General features: G+C 39.8%; 1 protein-coding gene across 2 annotated transcripts in view; it reads left to right on the top strand.

Moving 5' to 3' along the window:
* Window positions 1–21,735, top strand: part of Bnc2 (basonuclin zinc finger protein 2) — a 402,071-nt gene that overhangs the window by 300,867 nt on the left and 79,469 nt on the right. The gene's annotated exons all lie outside the window — the stretch shown is intronic.

Raw genomic sequence — 21,735 nt, 5'->3', positions numbered from 1 at the left:
ATTTGCCAGCTGCTATCAGAAGATCTATAAAACATACATGTTTGACTCTGGTAACATTTACCCTGCTTTTTTCATCTTGTTGGCATTCGTAAGATTTCTGAATGGCTAGTTTCTAACCTATATTCATGCATTTTTTACACATGAATTACAAATAATAATCTTAAAATAAGGTTTAAGTTTATAACTAGAAATTGAAAGATGAGAATGTACAAATGGATGGATGGATAGATTAGACAGACAGACAGATGCAGGATCCTCTTCCTACTCCGATGTAGATTCAAGAGCAGGAGTATTGGTTCGTTCTGACGGGCACCTCTCCAGTTGTGCTGTGTGTTTAAGGGGGAGTAATTTATCTCTGCATGTTGTTTACATCTGACCCTCAGTGAGCTGCCTTCCCCACTGGCTTTGGTTCAGTGCTGTTTCACCTTTTCATACTTAAGTTTCCTTTCGTTTCACTACAGATCAATTTACAATTTTTTAAAGCAGTGATTTGAGGTGGTTAGGATTTGCTTATTGATTTTAACACACAATAATTCAGGCATATACAGAAATAAAAAAACCTGAGGGCCTGAGACTTAACCTTGTTGTTTATTTCCAAAGACCGTGTAGTGTGTCTCTGTACAAGATGCAAACCAGATACTTCACTTGTCATATCTAATATTTTTCATATCCAGAAATCACACTACATGTTATATTTTATAAGACTTCATAAAAATAAGCCATCCAAATAGAATATATAGTTATTTTTTAAATCTGTCATGGCAAAATTATCTTTCCCCAAATGGGGACAGATGGGATTATAAAACTTAATGAGTATGCATTTTCAAGTGAAGTCTATGGTCTGAAAATGAGACAACCATCCGTTACTCAAAAGAAAGTTGTATTGATTAAATTATGTTGGTTAAATGCTTTCTAGCAGCCTTCTAAATGAGGAGGGACCTAATTTGCAAGTATTTGCTAATTATGGTGAGAATGTCCAATTGATTTCAGGCCATCACTCTGATATTCTGTGAAGTTGGAAAGAAAACTTCACTTACACACTTTATTGCTTGAGACAAGGTCACCTGTAGTCTAGGCTGGCCTCAGTCTCACCGTGTAGCCAAAGATGGGCTAAAACTTGTGAATCTTCTGCTTCCATCTACTAAATGTATACAGGTGTTATACAGCAGTCCAGGTTTATATATTCTGTATGTAAAGTATTTACAGAAAAAGACTTAAACAAAGATTAGTAATCACAGTAGCACAGATGATTGCAACACAGAGTTGCATGTGTCTGTTACCCTGGTTTTTAAATTATTACAAGTTTATTAACTTAATTTTTAATGATGTCTCTGAGTGCTCAGCTTATAGAATTCCCAAACATACCATAGGTGTTTGTCATGGCTGGAGTGAGCCAGTCCTGGTGAACCAAGCATCAAGTCATTCCTCATGAGTGGCAGAACAAGGACAAGGGCTGTGGTCAGGGCCTGCTGTGGAGAGGAGCTTTATGTCTGCATGGACTGGGAAGAAAGGTGGCCCTTTTCTATTCACTTTATTAAACACCATCTGGCCCTGTAAATTTCGGTATTTTTTAGTACAAGGCCTTGGATAGGAATTAAATTCTAGAATCTTTTATTGAAAGGGTAGAAAAATACTAAAGATTTAAAATTTTTAGTGTGATCTTTATTTATGTTTTTATGGTAGGGTCTGACTATATCATTCAGGCTAGCCTTGAACTCAGGATCATCTTATGTCTGCCTTTATAGTACAAGGACTACAGGTATGAACCACTCTACTTGGCCTTTAACTATGGTTTTTGTTTCTCATTTTTTTGGCTATTATGTGCCTTACAGTTGACCATTAAAAGATGTTTACTTTGATGCCTCACTTACTAGCTTCTGTACTTGATATCCCAAAATGCAACTCCAGGAGCAAGGCTAAGCTATCTAGATAGTTGAAAAGGCTATGTTAATAGTGTATGCAGAACATGTAGTACATTTGTTGTTGCAAAAGAAAAATAATTATTTTTAAAGTTGTTAAGATAGACTAGCAACTGAAAAGAATGAAATAGCATTAAATTAAAGAATGCCATGCAGCTAACAGGAGTACTTTAGATGTGCGTGTGTGGGGTGTGGGGGGGGTTCTCTCACTAAACTTGTATCTACACTGGCAGCTAGAAGACTCCAGCAACCCCTGCCCCAAACCCTGGGTTACAGGTGTGTCTGCTGCCTGGCTTTCTTTGTGGGTGCCCGGGATTCAAACTTAGTTCCTTAGATTTGCACAGAAAGTGACCGCGCATCTCCTGCATGCACAGACACCTTTGCAGACTCTTAGATGTTTTTCTCAGAATTTCCCTCTTATTTAAGAACAAAGTAAATTGCTCGTGTATTGCTATGATAGCTTGTTGATGACATTATTTATATTTGAAATAAAAATTCTTATTAAAAATACATTTTTGTGTGTGGGACTGTGTAAAAGATCTTTAAATAGGTTAATATAGCTGGATTTAAACAAACTTGCTGATATTCATGGGCAGGAAGAAAATTGGACAGACTTTGTGTATAACTCTTTGAGTATTATTTCTGACCAGATCTTAATGTAAATAATGTTTACTCTCATAAAACAAACACAGCAGAGTTTGCACCATATGTTTTATAATTATTTGGTAGCCTTTTTTATTTGCTTGTTTTTATTGAAATAGAACCTACAGCTAACTCTCTCAAGTTGTGCTCATATAAAGGGCAATTATATTTGCACCCAGACAAACTTAGCATCACAAACTAATGTCTCTGGGCCTCTTTGGTTTAAAAACATAGTAATAATTTAGAGAATATGCCCCTCCCCAACTCCCAGGTCACAGCCCAAACAGAAATCTGTTCTACTCTCTTGGTACCAGTTTTCTGACTTTGCACATGTGGGAAAAAATAGAGTCCTTAGGAGAGACTTGGAGAGACTCGCCTAACCTCTACAGCCACTGGGGGTGTGCGGCTGGCTGAAGACGCTGTGGAGTGGCCTTTGAAATGAGGTTACTGTGTTCTCTTGTTTTTGTTTTTTTACGGTCCTGTTTGCAGGTGTTTGATAGTGTCAAAAATAAAGGCCCCCGTTAAAACATTTAGGTAATTTTTAAAACTGTTATTATATTCATAATCACTGTGTCTCTTGATCTCAGGGGAGGCTGGGTACCCTTGATTATCTTTAATAGAGCATATGAAACTGATAGTGCCCATGAGAGGTGGGTGGCAAGTTTTGTAAGAAGCCTACCCCCTCTCCCCCTCCCTGCTTATTGCTAAACACGTCTCTTGGCAAATGCAACGATATTCGTAATTATCAGACCCTGTCAGCCCGTACTACAGAGCTGCTTCTACAGGACACCTGTCCAACCCTTGCCCCTTTCCTGCGCCTTCTCTTGTCCCAGCTTGCTGGCTCCCCTCATGTCAAAGCAACAGGCTGCCATTAGTGAATTCGTATCTCTTGTCAAATTCAAAGACACCAGCAGTTCCTCCCACACAGTTTACAACATCAGCCATGGATGGTGGCACAGCGTCCACACAGTAGGCACTTAAGAAACCCACATGAATGAGTAAGCCATGTGAATGCAGACGTTTCTCCGCCCTGTGGTTTCCACCCCTGTACATGAAATGCTTTTCCTGAGTTTGACAGATGTGCTTAGCACAATTCGATGTTTTTCTGTAAAAGATCATCTTGGTCAGTGCCTCGTCGTCTAGATTGAGGAAACAGTTTAGTTTTGATGCATTCCTTTGAGAACCACAGGATCTCTGTTGACTTTCACACTGGTTAGTAATTCCTGTGAATGAGAAACAGTAGAGAAAATAGAGTACGTTCTGCTGCTTTTGCTCTAAAATACAGTAATAGAGGAGAATTTCTCAGCAGTATTTATAGTGGCCGAAAAGCGGAGGATGAAACTCCTATTCAGTTAGAAGCACTGCGGAGAGGAAGTTTGTTAAGTGGGGGGATGAACCACGAACGCTCTGTAGAGGCGGATGCCCGTTAAAACTTTGCGTTTGAGGATGATATCAAAGGATATGGGCTTAGAGATTTTTAATGAATCAGTTGTAAGAGATTTGTAAGAGATTGGTGTAAGAATGCTCACTTTTGTTTCGTAGAGGCTTTGGAACTCTTAGTTATAAATATTATGCACAAAAGTTAAGACCTGAAATATACAGAAATTTTTATTTTACAATTATTAATTTGTTTTATATTATGCAGATTTGACTAACCCATCTTCCTTAATATAGGCCGTAAAGATTGCAGAGTTTGAAAAAACCTGATGAAAAACTAAAATATATAAAATTTGCTTTAAAGTATGTGTTTTTATTTTTTCTTTACAAAAGCAAATGCAAGATTAATATAGAATTCAAGCATTATTGTAATACTTTTAAAAACTGTCTCTAGTCCCTTTCTATAGATAATTTTCCATCATTCTAGTAATTTGGTATACAGTCCTCCATTTATTTATTTATAATACTAATTAGTTCTTGTTAGGGATTTTAATTAATGGTTTTATTCAGTGTATATATACATATATACACATACTTAGTCTATTATCTAACATTTTCATAACTTACCTGAGTTTAAATTGTACCCCATATGTAATCCCATACCCCAAGTAATCATAATAGATTTCTTACTAGTGATTATTGTCCTGTTAGAAAAAGGGGGCCTTTCCAAATAAATGGCTAAGGCTTTCAGGGTAGAGAATCTGGAACTCTCTGGATGGTGCTAAACTCTCTTACATATCCTTCTAAGAAAAATGGAGGGAAGCTAGGGACAGATCCACAAGGGAGGCTTATTCAGAGAGAGGATGGTGCCAAGATGAAGGGCAGGCTGGAGTAATGTCCCTCATGCCATGTAGTTGTTTGGGTTCCTACCTCATGTACAGACACTTTCATTGGTTTCTATAATACCTTGAACAGAATAGCCTATAATTATTTGCATATAAATATTATTTTTCTATCCTTTTTGTGAAAATAAGGAAATAATATATACAGTTTTGAGTTTGCAACTCCTTGACGTTTTCACTTGACACTAATTCATATAGAGCAGGAACAAATGGAAACACTTTCTGTTTATTGAGGCTGTCTTGTGTATTCTCTCGAATTTGTGCTAACTTAATTTATATGAACAATATATATATATATACACACACACACATATGTACACATATACATATATATGTATCTGCACATAATGTCTTGTTTTCTAAAATTAGAGTCATTCTTAAAAATCACTTTTTTATCGGATCTGCCATTTTTTAAATAACTCTTGTTTGTGATGGTAAAATGCATATGGTTATGGATAATCTCAGCTGCTAGAGGTTTTAAAGGGTAAACATGTGCTGAGACTATTTCTTCTTCCTGAGTATTTTTAACCCAATGTACATTGAGTTTTCAGACATTGAGTTGAGAACTTTCAGCTCATTTCCCATAATGTTCCTTGAGTTTTTCCTGTTGTTCTTTAACACATGGCTCTCCTGTCTCTTACTACTTAGAGTTTATGGTTCAGTTGTCATAGAGCAACACACCAGAGTGACAGATATCACTTTTACCTGTATTAAAATTCATCAGAAATTATCTTAAGTAATAATGAATCCAGGATTGTTTAAATTCAGTTCTATAGTTTCTTTTTAGTTCTTTTTCTCATCTTCTCATTTTGGCATTCTAACGTGACAGCAACTCTTCAGTCTCCCCTCATTCCCAAGTCCAGTTCACTCTTGGTAACACAAGATGCATTTGGCATCTGCTCTGTTGTTAAAGCCCTGAGGAAAAATTACAAAGCTGTTCTTGCAAATTCATCATTATTACTGAGAAACATAATTCGCCGTATGGTTATCCCAGCTCTCCTCCCCCTTCTACCTGAGCTCTGGGATGACATTGCCTTCTTTGGTGAGGCATCGTTACAACATCTCATCTCTCCCACCTTAATTTGTAGCGAAGCATTGCATTTGGGTGACAGGCAGATGTTCGTGCTTGAATAACTCAGGATTTGAATTCTACAGTTTGTGGCATCCATGTAATGCTTAGCAGTAGGTACAGCTGTTAACTATTCGCTTATAAATAATCTTTTCCCCTTCTCAACTTGTCTCCCAGGTAGTGTACCTGTCACCATTAATAACTCCTCTGCAGCTCCCTGGCGATTTGACCCATCAGTTGTCATTCACAGAGGAGTGGTATCCTGGCTTGCTAGTGAAGTTTATGCAGGTTCCTTCAGCTGTTCAGTCACCCCAGCAGCATCGACTATGGGAAGTTACATTGATGGGCTTCACACATGGTCCTAAACGCCTTTTCACATACTTTGAAGAATGTGGCATTATGTTTTAGGTCTTATATAAATATTAGAATTTGTCATTAGGTCCCAGAGAAGAGCCACCACGGTATAGGGATGAGTGTGGTAAAGATAACCCATAGCAGACATAGCCTTTCTACATCTCTGATCATACACCTGCACCTAATTATCAGGCTGGTGTCACCATCCTCTGAGGTTTGCAAACTTTGAGTGACTATAGTTGGTCTAGTTAGTGGATCCATTAAGTTTGGCATTCTGCCTGTGACTAAAACCTTAGGTGATGGGCTACTGACTCTAGTTCAGAGGGTCTCTAAGTGATTTAGCATTCCGTAGTTCTCCATGTGAGCGTGAGCATATGCTGTCTTGTTCCCATTGTCTCTTCTCCAGGCTAATTCCTACATGCCTCTCCGTTTAGCTATCCTTTTCAGGAAACTCTTTCTATTCAGAATAGGCAGCATTGCCTAAAGTGCCGGGATGATCATTTTTACTATCTCTTACCCTCTATGATAGTTACCTTTACCTGTCCTTCTCTTCTATTGGATTACGTTCTTTGATGGGTGGTCCATGTTGTCTGTCATACACTGAGCTGCCATCAAAGGGACAGACAGGAAAAGACCTCCATGCTGACTGCCGTTTCACTGAATGAGTAACGTACATTTCTTTGATATGTCTTAACAGTTAGGATTTCTCCATAATGGCCTGGGGAATGGTAGAGAATAAGATATCGTGAGGCAAAAGAAGAAGAAAATAATTAAACTACCTGGGAAGTAATCCCTATGTCTGAGAACATAGACTATGCTTGAGTAATGAACCCTCAAAGGAGGTCAGTCAGTTAGGCATGGCACTGGTAAGGTTTCTATTTGGAAATGGAATTATTCTCCAAGTGATCTTTATATTCTCATCTTATTTTATATAATAAGTTAGAAAATTGTCAAATTTCTTTTTTTTTGTTGCCAAATTTTTATTTTTTTATTTATTTTTTTCCATGGCATGGATTTTATTTTTTTTAATTTTTAATTTTTTTTAAATTAATTTATTTATTAAGGATTTCTGCCTCCTCCCCGCAACCGCCTCCAATTTCCCTCCCCCTCCCCCGATCAAGTCACCCTCCCTCATCTGCTCAAAGAGCAATCAGGGTTCCCTGACCTGTGGGAAGCCCAAGGACCGCCCACCTCTATCCAGGTCTCCTAAGGTGAGCATCCAAACTGCCTAGGCTCCCCCAAAGCCAGTACGTGCAGTAGGATCAAAATCCCACTGCGATTGTTCTTGAGTTCTCAGTATTCCTCATTGTCCTCTATGTTCAGCTAGTCCAGATTTATCCCATGCTTTTTCAGACCCAGGCCAGCTGGCCTTGGTGAGTTCCCAATAGAACATCCCCATTGTCTCAGTGTGTGGGTGCACCCCTCGCGGTCCTGAGGTCCTTGCTCGTGCTCCGTCTCCTTCTGCTCCTGATTTGGACCTTGAGATTTCTGTCCCGTGCTCCTCTGTCTCTGTCTCCTTTCATCCCTGATGAAGGTTAATATTCATGAGGATGCCTATGTGTTTGTCTTTGGGTTCACCTTCTTATTTAGCTTCTCTAGGAACATGCATTATAAGCTCAATGTCCTTTATTTATGGCTAGAAACCAAATATGAGTGAGTACATCCCATGTTCCTCTTTTTGGGTCTGGCTTTCACCACACTGTCCTGAAGACCCTTCGGAGGGGTGAGAGGGTTCTTGGCCTGCAGCAGGAACCAGGAAACAGAGCGAGGGCAGTTTGTAAGCGGAGCCCTGGGCCAGCAGGGAAACCTGATCCGGTTTTTTAAAATATATAAAGAAATCAAGAAATTGTCAAATTTCTAATGCCAAGAAAAAGTTATAATTCCTGTCTACAGATGTATGTATTTATTTATAACTAATCTGAAAAGACAAAACAATATAAGTGTGGATGGAGTTCAGTAACAAACAAAACCCCAGGCTGAAGTATTTGGTTTGTGTCATCCAGCCCTAAACAGCTATGACTGTAAACATTAGTTGTTGCTGCATACATATATTCCTTAATACATAAGTACAGACTGCTTAGTTGTATAATGTTACTTGTATGTATGCTTTCAGGGCTAATCATCTGGCATTGGAGAACCAATGTGTGTGTTCTTTCCTAGGGAGGACTGTTTCTCCCTTTCTCAGCATGCCTCTGTTGCCTGGAGTTCTTTGGGTTGAAGCCTCTTGGGCTTTCTTCCATCCACCTTGGCATGTCCATTGTGATTGTCCTTGTTCAGCTCAGGTTTTGGCAGCCATGTTGGTGAGACTTTATGGATGTAGCTTCTGACATTCCTAGGAGACACCGTCTCTCAGCAAACGCTTTATCTCTGGCTCTTAACAGCCTTTCCTTCCCCTCTTCTACTGGGATCCTTAAGCTTCAGGTGTAAGAATGTTTTGTAGATATATCCACTAGGACATGGCTCCACAATTGCAATTGGTTGTAGTTTTCTGTACTGGTCTCCTATTGCAAAGAGATGTTTCCTTGGCACTAATTAGAAGATTTCCTGAGCTTTTATGATTATCATGTTCATTTGTATTTCCACTTTCTCAAAATGTCTTTTTGAGTTCTAACACATTTCTAGTTTCAATACAAATCCTTTTCTATTTGTTTTTCTAAACTTCTTATATCTTAAAGAGATGCCACACTAATATACTAGTCTTGCAATATTCTTTTCTTAATTGTTGGTTTTTGCTTCATTTTTGCCTTGATTTATAAAAAGTTATGTGGTTTTTATTAACTTTTGATTGACGAGTTTCTTGAATATGGCTTAGGAAAATCTTTAAGTCTATAAGAGAATTGGTTTTGGTTTATTTTGTTTCTTTTTTGCTTGTTTCTTTTTTAGAGTTGTGGGCATTATATTATTTTTGTATTTAGAGGTAAAATATTATTTAAGGCTTATAATTAGATTTTCTTATTCATCCAGTTAATTTAAGAAGCACTGGGTTATTTAAAGTGTGTAAAACATTTTTAAAAGATTATTATACATAAAAGCATCAAAATCATCCTAATTTGCAAACTATTTAAACACTTAATACTTTTTAGGTAGGATAATGGAGGCGTATTTAGAATATGAAATCATCACCAAAAAATCAGAAAATTATTGGAATCACAGATTCAAGCCTTTTAAATTCATAAATCTTCTTAAAGAACATATCAAAAATGTCTGGCTACTCCATGAATATCCACCAACCTCCCAAGACTTTCAAGGACCAAGGTTCAGGCATTGTTGACCTTCTGGGATATTTCATTCTGAAAGGCTCTTCACTACAGTTTCCTAAGTCATTAATCCCACAGTCATCCCAGAACTGATTGCCTCTGGGTCACCAGTCAGCTGTTCCTACTGGCTTCATCGTCTTTTGTCTTGTTCTGATATTGAGGTAGCTGCCACGTCTCATCTCTTGTCATGTATGGTTTGCACCTCAGGTAGTCACACGTATAGATGAAGATGGAGACCAGAATGCAGCTTCAGAACATAGGGCCTGCCATAGGTAAAGGAAAAATCATTCAGGTTGTCAAGCAGTACAGTAACGCAAGATCATTATGAAAGTCCTTATACTCTTTTGATCAAAAGTATCTTTTTTATCCTAGCCTATCCTTTTGAAAAGACTTCAGTGGAATTTGCCCTCACTCATTGTTCCCACAGCTGGCTTTACGAACCTGATTCCTCCCAGTCCTGTCCATGCTCTGTTTCCGAAAGGAGCTCCTCTCACTGATGCTGCCTCCACAGCAATGCACAGAGACACTGAGGGGAAGAAAATCAATACTGTGTTGTGCTGTCTTCCATAGTTCTTCTTTGCTTTCCTAGGTCTCCTGGCCAGGGGATTAATACAATGGAGATCTGAGGGTCAAGTGGGAATGACCTCCTCCCTAAGGGGCTTAATTCTACTTCTGTTTACCCTTTCTGCTTTAGGTTTGATGGTGGCTTTACACTTTTCTGGGAGGTGGCTTTGACTTTGAGCATTTTTCAGTTTCTCCAGAGGAGGCTGTAAAGTACCTATGGAGCAGGTCCAAGCCAGTGGATGTTTAAGAGAAGGGGAAATTAGCTGAAGAACGTTCTTGTGTGACTTAGTTACCTTCTGTTGCATTCAATGGGTGGAAAGAGGAATGCATGTTGTGCTTTATAGTTTTTAACATTAAACCCCCTTTTTAAAAAACCGAAGCCTTGAGAAACATAAAATGACCTTCAGGCCTATTGGCTCCCCCTGTTTAGTTTATCAGCTCTCTTTCACCCCCTCCCCCATCCCTGTAAAAACTCCAGAGTGAAGTGTGAAAAGCATCAGAAAGTCTCCTTTATGCCAGTCGAGCCTTTGAGTCGCTTGCCAGCACCTTCATCTCTTCATATGTTTTTAGCTAAGGTCTAACATGGAACAAAAACCCGACAGCAATGGAGACCAGATGCCGGTATTTCTTCTCTGTCACTTGGCTGCTGAGCAGATGGAATTTATATCAATCGGGCATGCTAGGAGGAAGAGGCCGTGGCAGCCAACATGTGGAACTGGGGCTGAGTGACATTTCTGCTAATGTTTTGTCCTTGTAGAACATTATGCTTCCTCTTTGCTTATGAGCTGTGGTTTTCCTGACTCAGACGAGGTTCCAGCTCCAGCTGGAATGGCTGTCGCTCTTCCCCTCTCCCCCACCCCTCTTTCTGGGGAGTGCTGGGAGCTATGGAGGAGTGGTGGGGCCTGCACAATGGAGCTCTTTATTAAAATACCTGACATCTGCATGCAATGCACCAAAAGCTGCTTACCCTAAGCAGAGGAATGCGTTGGGCCTTACTAGCCACTTTTGTCTACAACCCTGCACTTGTTTGATTTATATAATGAGTGAATGCCTCTGGCAAAAGAAGACGTGGAACATGTTGCTGGAGGAAGGGAGCTTTAAAATTGTTTCCCAAGAACATTGTCACAGACAAGCCTAATTCTCATACAAAAATATGAGTATTTAAAAAGCAATTGCAGTCATCATGTGGATTTTTTACTATGATTTTAAAAGTGCCCTGCTCCCCCCGCTCCTCAACATAAAATCGGTAAATTCATAAACCCTATATAGCACAATAAGAAATTTTAGTGTCATAATTATTGTTAGTGGTAAGGGATATTTTAAAGAAATTTGATGTTACAAAGAATCGTTAGAAGAAAAGTATAAATTTGTGTTAGAAAACATGAAGACACACGCAGCAGAGAAAAAGCAATTGTCGATAAGTTGATCGCTGTCGTCCTTGCAGCAAACAGCACATTGGTCTTCCCGTGCTATCAGAAAAGTACAAATGCACTGTTGCGGTTTCTCCTGTAATGATGTAAAGCGTTCGCATTTTACCTGCTCTTGGCAATTAATAAGAAAACGCTGCCGTGTTAATAGATCCTTTTGTAAGGCACTGGAGTAGCCCTGGAATAGCGCTTGCCTTGCAGAATTGGTAACTATGTCCCTACCCATTTCTATTCAGATCTCTTATTTCCGGCTTTGATTGGGTTATAGAGAGATTCAAAGAAGGAAATCAGAAAGAAATGGCATGCGCTTCTGCTGTTTTTCTCCTTTCTTTTTTAACAACAGTTTCTGCAGACGCCTTTCATGGTTCCTGACCTGCACATATGTACGAGCTGCATGTGTACCATGAGTCGTCTAGAAAACTCCAAGGCAGCTTGACCATTTCTTAATCTTCAGGGATCTGGAATTCTCTCCTGTTCGTGCCTTTTGTTGTTCTGCAGTAGGACTTCCTACTGGGTCCCACTCACTGGGACGAGGATAAGTCCCACAGCTACCTAGAGAGAGGCTCTGATAAAATGTTCATGTGTCTAGAGAAAGTCCCACCTCTGTCTTTCTTGGAGAAAATTATTTGAAAATGGCTTGAGGAGAGATGGATCAGAGATTGAGAGTGCTGGCTGCTCTTCCGGAGGTCTTGAGTTCAATTCCCAGCAACTATATGGTGGCTCAGAACCATCTGTAATGACATCTGGTATCCTCTTTTAGAGTGTATATACATAATAAATAAATCTTTAAAAAAAAGAAAGAAAAGAAAGAAAGAAAATGGCTTGAACCTGTGTTTTTCCTTGCTATTTTCTTGGCCAGGCCATATACTTCGTGAACACAGAATTGCTTGCCTGTAATATGTTTTGAGTAGCATACTGCAAGAAGCCACTAATATAGTTTATGCTTATATTTTAAATCCTGAGTCAAAGATCATAATTATTCCTCACTTCAACTACCTGCTGACCCGGGTGCCTTCCTGAGGTGGCATTTTCTGAGTGATACATAGCATGGAATAAACACCCTGCTCCAGACTGAAAGTCCTCCTAAGACCCTAAACATGAGTACTTTTTAACCAAAGCGGGGCGTGACAGACATTGTCCTACAGAAGCAGGTTATGGTAGCCACAAGCTGTGGGTTATCTGTGCGGCCTCCCCAAGGAGGATTCTAGAAGATGGTTTGACTTGGTCCTTGGATTTGGGTTCTTGAAATGTTTCATACCAGCCCTGCCAATTATAAATACCAGCGTTCTCATATATGTGGCCTTTAGTCTTATGCTGAGATGGGGCTCCGTTACCCCACTCGGAAGGTGTCCTGCTCAGTGTATGATACTGAATGTATGATTTAACCTGGGGGAATCCCATATTTCTCTTCTGTAGAACTAAGATGATAATAATGATAACAGCTATCTAGCAAGGTTGCCAAAGGGAAAAGAAAGAAGTGTGTTTAGTAGAGATGGGCTTGGGGACAATGGCAGATAAGCGCCTGACACATTGCTAAAGCTCAACAGCAAAGCAAATAGTTACTGTCACTGTTGTGTGCTAAATCGGAGCGGTTTTGTCTGGCTTTCTGGTCTACAAAAACCCCCGGTCTAGCTTGAATCTGTGCTGGCTTTGAAGAGCAACTGTTTTCATTAAAGCTCACTACCTGCTATAAAATATGAAACTCTCTGCAGGACCATGCTCCAGTCCAAAGGGACAGACTTCTTATCCCCAAAGTGTTAGAGTCCCGAAAGGGAGTGACTGGAAATCTATCTGCTAAGACTGAAGAGCCCTTGAAATCAAGCCAGCTGAAGAGAGCAGGTTCCTGATCTCTAACTTTACATTGGTTTTGGTGCCTCTTTCCAGTTGTAGTTCTTTCCAGAAGAATGAACCCCAACATCTATCCCTCTTCTTCATTGGTGATGGAAGGCCCTGGGGTTTGCTAGACAAGTGAAGGTTAGACCTCTGAAGACAAAGAGTGTCATTAATAACTGCTTTTTCTTTCTTCCAGTGACTGTTGAGAAAGTAGGGCAGTGAGGGAGCACTTATCCCTAGTGAAAGAACTTTGGAGCAAACTCTTGCCTGTGTCTCTTAATAATAATCTACTAATCCTGTCTAGCATGCCCTTTCTTCACAACACAAGCATATCCTGATATGTGTCTGTTTCTGCTTTTGCTCTTGTGTTCTTGCTTGACCCACCAAATTACGTGATGAAAACTTTTATTTTCTGATTTTACTAAGATATGACTTCTGTAACTTTATAACCAAATTCTCACATAACGGGGATTTTAGGGCAATCAGATGAATGCTAGCAAAAATCTGTAGTCAGGTGTGTGTGAAGGGACACACACTCAGAATCCAGTCACTCATGGAGATGAAGGTACCTGAACTTCCTAGGGAGACCTTGCCTTAAAAAAACAAAACAACAAAAAATTCTGTTTAAGTTTTGTTTCCATTTTCTGTAGTAAAGGCTTCATGCTATACAGATGTGCATACAGTGGAGCGTGGCTTTGCTCTACTGTGGATTTGCACTACTGTGGATTTGCACTACTGTGGATTTGCTCTACTGTGGATTTGCACTGCTGTGGAATTGCACTGCTGTGGATTTGCACTACTGTGGATTTGCACTACTGTGGATTTGCTCTACCGTGGATTTGCACTACTGTGGATTTGCACTACTGTTTCGCTCTTTCCAAGACTGATTCCCAAGAAGTAAACCAGGAGCCTGGCAGGTTGTTGTGTCCCTTCTGTACCAGAAAGCTTTTTTAAATACTTTGGTAGAAATCTTAGTCTGAATTATCTGTGCCAAGTGTTATTTTGGCTTGATACACAAATTATATAGTTATCTCGTACATCATTCAGTATTTTTTTTAATTTAAATATAATTTCTTTGCCTCCTTTGAAACAGAAACGCTACATGGTTTTGTCAAGCCTGTGCTCAGCTGCTTTTATAAACACCCAAAATTTACTGTACAGTGGAAATAAAGTAAATGACTTTCTTTTTTCATTTCTAAACTTTGAAAAAGGAAACAAATGGATGAACTTGATGGTACTATAAATATGGTACTTAGCCTCTCAGGACACCAAATGAGGTGTGTGAAGTTAAACCTCTCCTTTTCTCTTTCTCCACCTCCTCTTCCTCCCTCCCCATACATGATAGCAATTCATTTGTCAATGTAAATTTCTGCAGACAGAAATTCCCCGCCCCCTTTCTCTCTTCCTTCTGCCAGGTAAGCAGTACAATTTAAAACATTCTTGTGGTTACAAAAGGGCTAACATTCTTGGCAGAGCTGTATTTAATATTGGATATCATGAAAACCTTAGTGTGGTGTGGTAAGGTAAATATTGTAGTAAATGCCAACATTTTAGTGTATATTACCATATCTTTGCACTATGATTGACTAATATTTAATTGCCTTGCCTATGTTTAAAAAAAAAAGTGAAAGAACTTACCTTATAGGGACATTCCAAGTCTTGAGATTTCTTGGCTGTGAACCCAGCCAAGTTGCCCTCCTCCAACCAACTGCTTCACTCCTCGACACAGGGAACATTATACACAACACTAACTAACTCTCAATAAATTTGGCTCTTATCGAAATCTAAAGACATCACCATTGTTACGGGAGAATGTTGCTCATTTGCAGAACCTCCTTCCCTGTAGAGCAACAGACAGCAGAATCCAGCCTGTTGGCCTCATCTGGATACTGTTAAGCAAGGGCTGCTGCCTGGGAGCCATTTATAGAGATTCTCACTAGCTGTGTCACGGTGTAGCTGACCAGGGCAGAGCTAATTTGCTCTTTTCCCCCACAGAATCGAAGAAAATGTCCAATTATCATTTACCTCCTATAAATTCACCTGATTACTGCATTTGGAACACGTTTTAGAGAGGTAGTTTTAGCTTGACAATTAACATTTTTAAACTATTTAAATTAAAACATCTTTTGATTTCCTTTTTTAAAAGATAAAGTATAATTAGTACCTAGTTTCTTACTAGCTGTAAATAGGTTTTAAAATTTCTTCATTTAAGGATTGAAAGAGAGAAAGCAGCACATGGAGTGAGTGATTCTGGTTTGTGCCCTCTTTGTGTATATAGGAAAGCTGGCTTTTGAATGGAAATAAAGAACCCTTGGGCTCGAGGCCTGGGTATTCAGTCCTCCCAGGTATTGTAATGTGGGTTTTGGTGATAGTAGATAAATAGAAAAATAAGTCAGATCTGGTATTTAGGTTTTACATACCTATTATCCATGATAAACTTACTGTTTTAGAATTTGCACAAGTGCGTTGGGATTTATTTAAAGTTCCTCTGTAATTGCTGGGCATCTTAGTATCCAGTTTATAAAAGCAGCTCACAGTACAGATGCCAGGCCTGGCATGTCAAGGATATCAAGACCAGCATAGGTCTTGATAGGATTCTTTTTTTAAATCCGAAAGGGAGGGAAGGAAATTGAGACTCCACCAAGAAAAACACAAAGAAAATGTATGTTAATTTGGCTGAATATTCATCGGAACCCTGTGGCCTGGGGCTGCCAGCACAGTGAGGCTGTGTGTTCACCAGGCCACCCCAAGGCAAGGGGGCAGAAGGCTCTTAGAAACACAGGCGCAGCACAAGAAGTGTTGTCTTTGAGAAGTTTTCATTTTCCCTTGAATCAGCTACAGTCTTCTACTTAAGGTCACTGCAGTTTGCAGTTTTTGGCAGAAGGCTTCTTCCTTTTTTGGTAGTGGCAGTCTGATCCTCCCCCCCCCCCCCCACCACCACCAACCCCCTGTTTTGGAAGTATTTTCTCTCAACCTGCCATTATCTTCTAAACCTGTTTCATGTTATCATTGTCAGATGCCTCTTCCCTTAGTTTCTTAGAATAAAATGTAATAAGATATATATCTGTGTATCTATAGATAGATATATAGATATGCACACATATATGAAATTTTTTTAAAAGCATGGAACTGGAAGGCATATGGTTATGATTTGAGAATGTCAAGCTTGATTTTTTTTTTCCAAACCTTTTTTTTAAATCTGTACCTTTTTCTTTGGGCAGTGAACTCAATGCAGAGACATCAAAGAGAATGTGTACTGGATCAAGGTGGTTTTTTTTTCTTTTTGACCACATCATTGCCAGCTGTGGTGTTTATGATTAGAGGCAGACGTTCCAGACACCTTAGAGTCCTCACTACGCGTCAGATCTTTAACGGGATCCATCCCAACTGAGTGACACTAAACAGACAGCCAGAGGGGAGTTGGTGGGATAGACTGAAGGAGAGAGAGAGAGAGAGAGAGAGAGAGAGAGAGAGAGAGAGAGAGAGAGAGAGAGAGAGAGAGGAGAGAAGGTTAGCTAGGCGCTTTGGTTTCTGTGCTGTGGAACAAACTCTGCTAACACCAGGCTCCAGGCTGCCCAGAGGCCCCTTAGCATGCCTTTCAACGCATCTTTTTCTAGCCAAGGGGATGACTAGAGCTCAGCAAACACAGGCATTGATCCTCTCTCCCCGGGCACAGGGATGTGCAGCATTCGGGTCACAGCCTAGTCGGCTTTGAAGCGGCTCCATTGCACGCTGCTGACAGCCAGGGACTGCCCACTTCCAGGATCTGATGTGATTCCCTCTCGGATCTCCACACTCTCTTCTCTGCAGCTAATGACATCGAATTCCCTCTGGATGTTGCCTCCACTTGCAATATTAACACTTGTATAGTGTCCTGTTGACATAAGAATTCTGCAAACAGCCAGCAGTCCCCTTAGCAGTTCATGAAGAAGGCAGTTGGCTTTCTTACCTTGTGTTTCCTTCTTGGTCAGTCTAACTGCCAGGTAGTTTTCTGTTTTGTTTGTTTACCAGTTCCAAAAACTAGAATATACTTCAGAAATCAGTGAAACAGCATTTGAAATTGTTTGGAAATTACTAGAATCAAGAACATAGGTTTACCCAGTGGGAATCATTAGCAATGAAAGAAGTAGTTCAGTTAATAATTACGCACTTCTCTTTCAGTGTAAAGAACGCTGTAAAGGATTCCTGTGATCATCAAGAAATGGCTTACTTGCTTACAGTTTCAGGTGACTATAGAAATTGGGATTGTTTAGAAGAACAATGTTATTGCAACCATTCAGAAAGAGCTAGAAACTGTGCTACCCTTTGTGGGAGAACAAGATTTGCATGTCAGCTCAAAACATCTCAAACAAAGGAAGTGTATGAATCTTACCTGAATAAAGATACAGAAAACAGATTATTAGATTCCTTTGTAAAAAGCAGATTGCAGGTTCCCTTTAAAAAGGAATTACCTACGCAGTTAGATGTTAGTGCTGAGTGAAAGTCTGGGTGATAAAAGAATGTGGGTCTCAGTTTCATTCATCATTTCCTTCTTCCTGCCACACACACACACACACACACACACACACTTCCCCTTTCATTAACTTAACTATTCAAACCATTGCCAGCAGAATTTTGGCAGCTAACTTTTTTGTATGTGGAAAGGCCATGAAAAGTGGTTTGAAACCTAGGAATCTCGGGCTAGGTGGTCTGGGGCAATAGAGGTAAATCATCCTTTGGAAAACATTCTAGAGGGTTTAACTGCACCTCTCTTGCCCTGGACCAGGGCATAGACTTGGGTGCCTCCTATTTTAGAGCAGAAAATGGCAGGCACTGTCAGTACATTGATTCCTGCCTGCCTGGTGATTCCTGCCTACCTGGTGATTCCTGCCCACCTGGCCAATAGTATTCATCCTACTAGTCTGTAAAACAATATGAATTTTGGACCTTCCCAGAGGCTGGCCTGTTATCTTATTTAGTATAAACTGTAGTGTGACTAAGCCCCTATTGCTTTGCATGCCAGGTTACTCTTACTGTTTTGCCCGGTAGCTGGAATTACTGGTCTTCTTTCTTCTGAATTCCCACAGTCTGCAACCTACTACTACCCTTTCCAGCTGTTGGCTTTTGTATAACTTGTAACCCCAGCATCTTACAGAGGAAATTCTGGTTTCTTCTGGTCCATGTAGTCAGCCTTCGTTTTGCTGTGCTTGAGAAGTTTCTTGGTTAGTAGGAACCTTTTCTCAAGTCTCAGTCTGCGTTCTTCATGAAGCCTCTTTCCTAATGTCTAAACTTTCAGGAGGATGATAATCTCTGTTGTTCATTTGCATAAGAACCTCATCATCCAGCTTCTGTATTTCAGAATTTATCTTATATAAAGAAAGTTATTTACATATGATGGCAGTATAGTCTTTCTTCAGGCAAATATATGCAGTAATTGATGGGTAAGATGATTTTTGTTTATGATAAAAAATAATTCTATGTTTTCATATATAGTATTCTTAATGGTTTTTATAGAAACCCTTAAAACATCAAGGTTTTATAATAAAGTGTGCATTTGTTCATGTACTAAGACTGTAAAGAAATGTAAGAACCAAACAACAAAGTAGTTTTATTGGGTGCACCTTTGTCATCATGTAGCAGGTTAGGGCACTCTGTTGTTTATGTAATTACACATTGCTCAGGTTCTAGTTTATTGTTGTTTTGACCTTCATTAGTGTTCATGAATATACTGTGTCAGCGTTAGCCCATTTTATAGGTTATGAATCTGAGGCCAAAAATGATCTTCTTAGTTTTAATGAAAGTTGTTGGCTTGAATATTTTTATTGTTATGTTTTAGTGATCATGCTAACAACTTCAGAAGTTACATATATAGTATGTTAATAAAAAAGAAGTCATGAACTGGAAAAAAAAGAGCAAGGAAGGGTGTCTGGGAGGGTTTAGAGGAAGGGAAAGGGAAATGATGTGTAACTATATTATAGTCTCAAAAATAAGAGAATTTTTTTAAAGTTACACAGTTTCCTTTACCAAATGTCAAAGCATCAGAGTTTTAAACTGTTGTTCCATTTGAGAGCATGAAGATTATTTCGATAATCTGGTGTTCCTATGCCTTCGTAGAATTTTATTTTCTTAGTTCTTCAAGGGAGGGAAAAAAAGCATGGATATTGAGGGGGTGGTGAATGTCAAATCTTCCTCCTAAAAAGGTGTCTGTTCTTGTGCATATACACATATACACATATGCACATGTATAAGTCCATCACCAGATGGGCTTAAACAGAAATGGGAGTGGGCCCTACATCAGTCTCTGATTCTTTTGTATTTGCATTAGTATCTTAAATACCCAGTGTGATTTTTGTGGCAAGTATTTTTGGTGGAATTTTAACTGAATGCTGTAATGTGTGATTGATCTTCTGACACGGATGCCAGAACACAGAGACTGTGTGGTGGGAGGCCTGTGCTGATGCCAGAGAGATGGCATTGTAATATACTGTGGGCTCAGATACCTGTGTTTACTTCAGCAGGAAAAGGACTTGTTTTTTCTGCTGATGGGGTTTGGTTTAAGGTAAATCTAGTGCCCTCTGTTAGCATTGCTGAAAATGCTTTTTCGTTAAGTAAAGACTGGGGTTTGATGGTTCCTAGTCTTGTCTCCTGTGACAGATGGGTGTTTCCAGACAGACATAGGTCTGACATTATTGAGTCATCTGGAAGAAACTGTGATAACTGAAAAAATCCAACACCCATTCCCCAAATTAAAGGCAAAGCAAAGCTGAGTAGCCAAGTGAAATTTGCAGCCCCCTCACTTCAGCATCAAATGCCATCTCCAGCAGTAAGTCACCCAGGATTTCAGCCATTACTCAGTCATAAAATTTGGTGACATTTGTAGGACAATTTGTTCACCTGAAATTTCCCCTGTGCCATCTCCCATCTGCAATGTGCAGTCAGGTTAGAGGAAATTATTTTTAAAATCTGTGATCCCTTAGCACCTACTGCTTTCTGACCTAGGGGGGAAAATTAACCAAGTCATAGTCCCCATATTTAGAGAGCTGGAGCAAGCATCCATATGGAGCCCTGCCAGGTACAGTGAATCTTCCTGGCTTAGTGGATGATAACCATGAACAGGGAAGAAGAGAGGCGCACATGAAAGAAAGTGAGCCCCTCTAGGCTTCCTGCCTTTCATCGCCTGACTTTCGTTTCCTAATAGTGTTGCTGAGTGCACCTTCTTGCTCTCATTACCTAAAGAAAATTCTCCGTGTTGGTAGCAGCATCTCTAGGCAAAGGACCCACCAAGCAGAGGAGAAACCAGGACAAAAGCCGAGAAGTAGGCTCTCTACCCAGTATGGAAGTTGCATACCCAGTAAGGAAGGTACACATCTTTTTCTTATGTAAAGATGGCTGATAATCTGTGGGAAAAGCAAAGTGGGTGGAGAGACAGCTTCTCTTAAGACAGCTTGAGTAAATCTGTAGCCAGCAGTTTCTTGATTAACTAAGGTCTCCCTGACCTTGGCAGTGCTGTGACTCAGCGCCTTGCCGGGGGATGAATTGTTCCTGAACAGTTCCTCCAGCATCAGAGGCACAGACAGGTCTTTATAGCCATTTGTTAGATACCAGTGGAGAAAACGGTCTAAACTTCTTAAGACTTAAAAACAGAAGACTATCAGAATCATCAAAAGCTCTCTACAGGCATGCTCAGTTCAGTTTTGGAATCTCAAGTAAGTTGAGAAAAATGTCAGCTAACCAGTTTAGGGTAGAAACTAAACTTAGGTCACCTGTTTACCTAAATATATAAAACAGTTTTCCATATATCTACTGTTGATGGTAGATAATTTTGTGGTGAGTTTTAGAACATCATTTTTACAATACCAAGTCCTACTGCTTTCTCAGGCTTGATCACAACATTCTTGGGTTCCTGGCTAGAAACGTGATAGCATTTAGAACCCCAAAGATGTTGACAACCTAGAGTCACTCATCACTAGGACTGGGGACTTTGGCTGATGCTCATTTAAGAGGAAATATCAAACTTTTCTCTATCAAGAATAGATTTATACAAAGAGGTCTGCTTTTCTTCTTTTTAATTATTGGGTGTGTGTAAGAGAGAGAAAGAGAGAGAGAGAGAGGGGGGGGGGGACAGACAGACAGACTGAGACAGAGAAGGGGAGAGAAATGGGGACATGTACACCACAAGGAGCATTTGGAAGTCGGAGGTTTCTCTTCCACCTTTCCATGGTTTCCTGGGGTCTACTCCGTATCTCCAAGTCATCCGGCGTGTGTAGTAAGCAGCTTTGCTTCCTTGCTGGCCTGAGTCTGCTGTATAATGATATAAATGAATGAAACAAAAAAGTACTTAGAAAATATAATGTAGTGTGGATTTGACATATATCTGATACCAGTGTTATTGAAACCTATTGTATGGTGCAC

Source organism: Microtus pennsylvanicus, chromosome 13, assembly GCF_037038515.1.
Source record: "Microtus pennsylvanicus isolate mMicPen1 chromosome 13, mMicPen1.hap1, whole genome shotgun sequence".
In the NCBI taxonomy this organism is placed as follows: Eukaryota; Metazoa; Chordata; class Mammalia; order Rodentia; family Cricetidae; genus Microtus; species Microtus pennsylvanicus.
The sequence above is the reverse complement of the archived record's forward strand: the minus strand, read 5'-3'. Positions and strand labels throughout refer to the sequence as shown.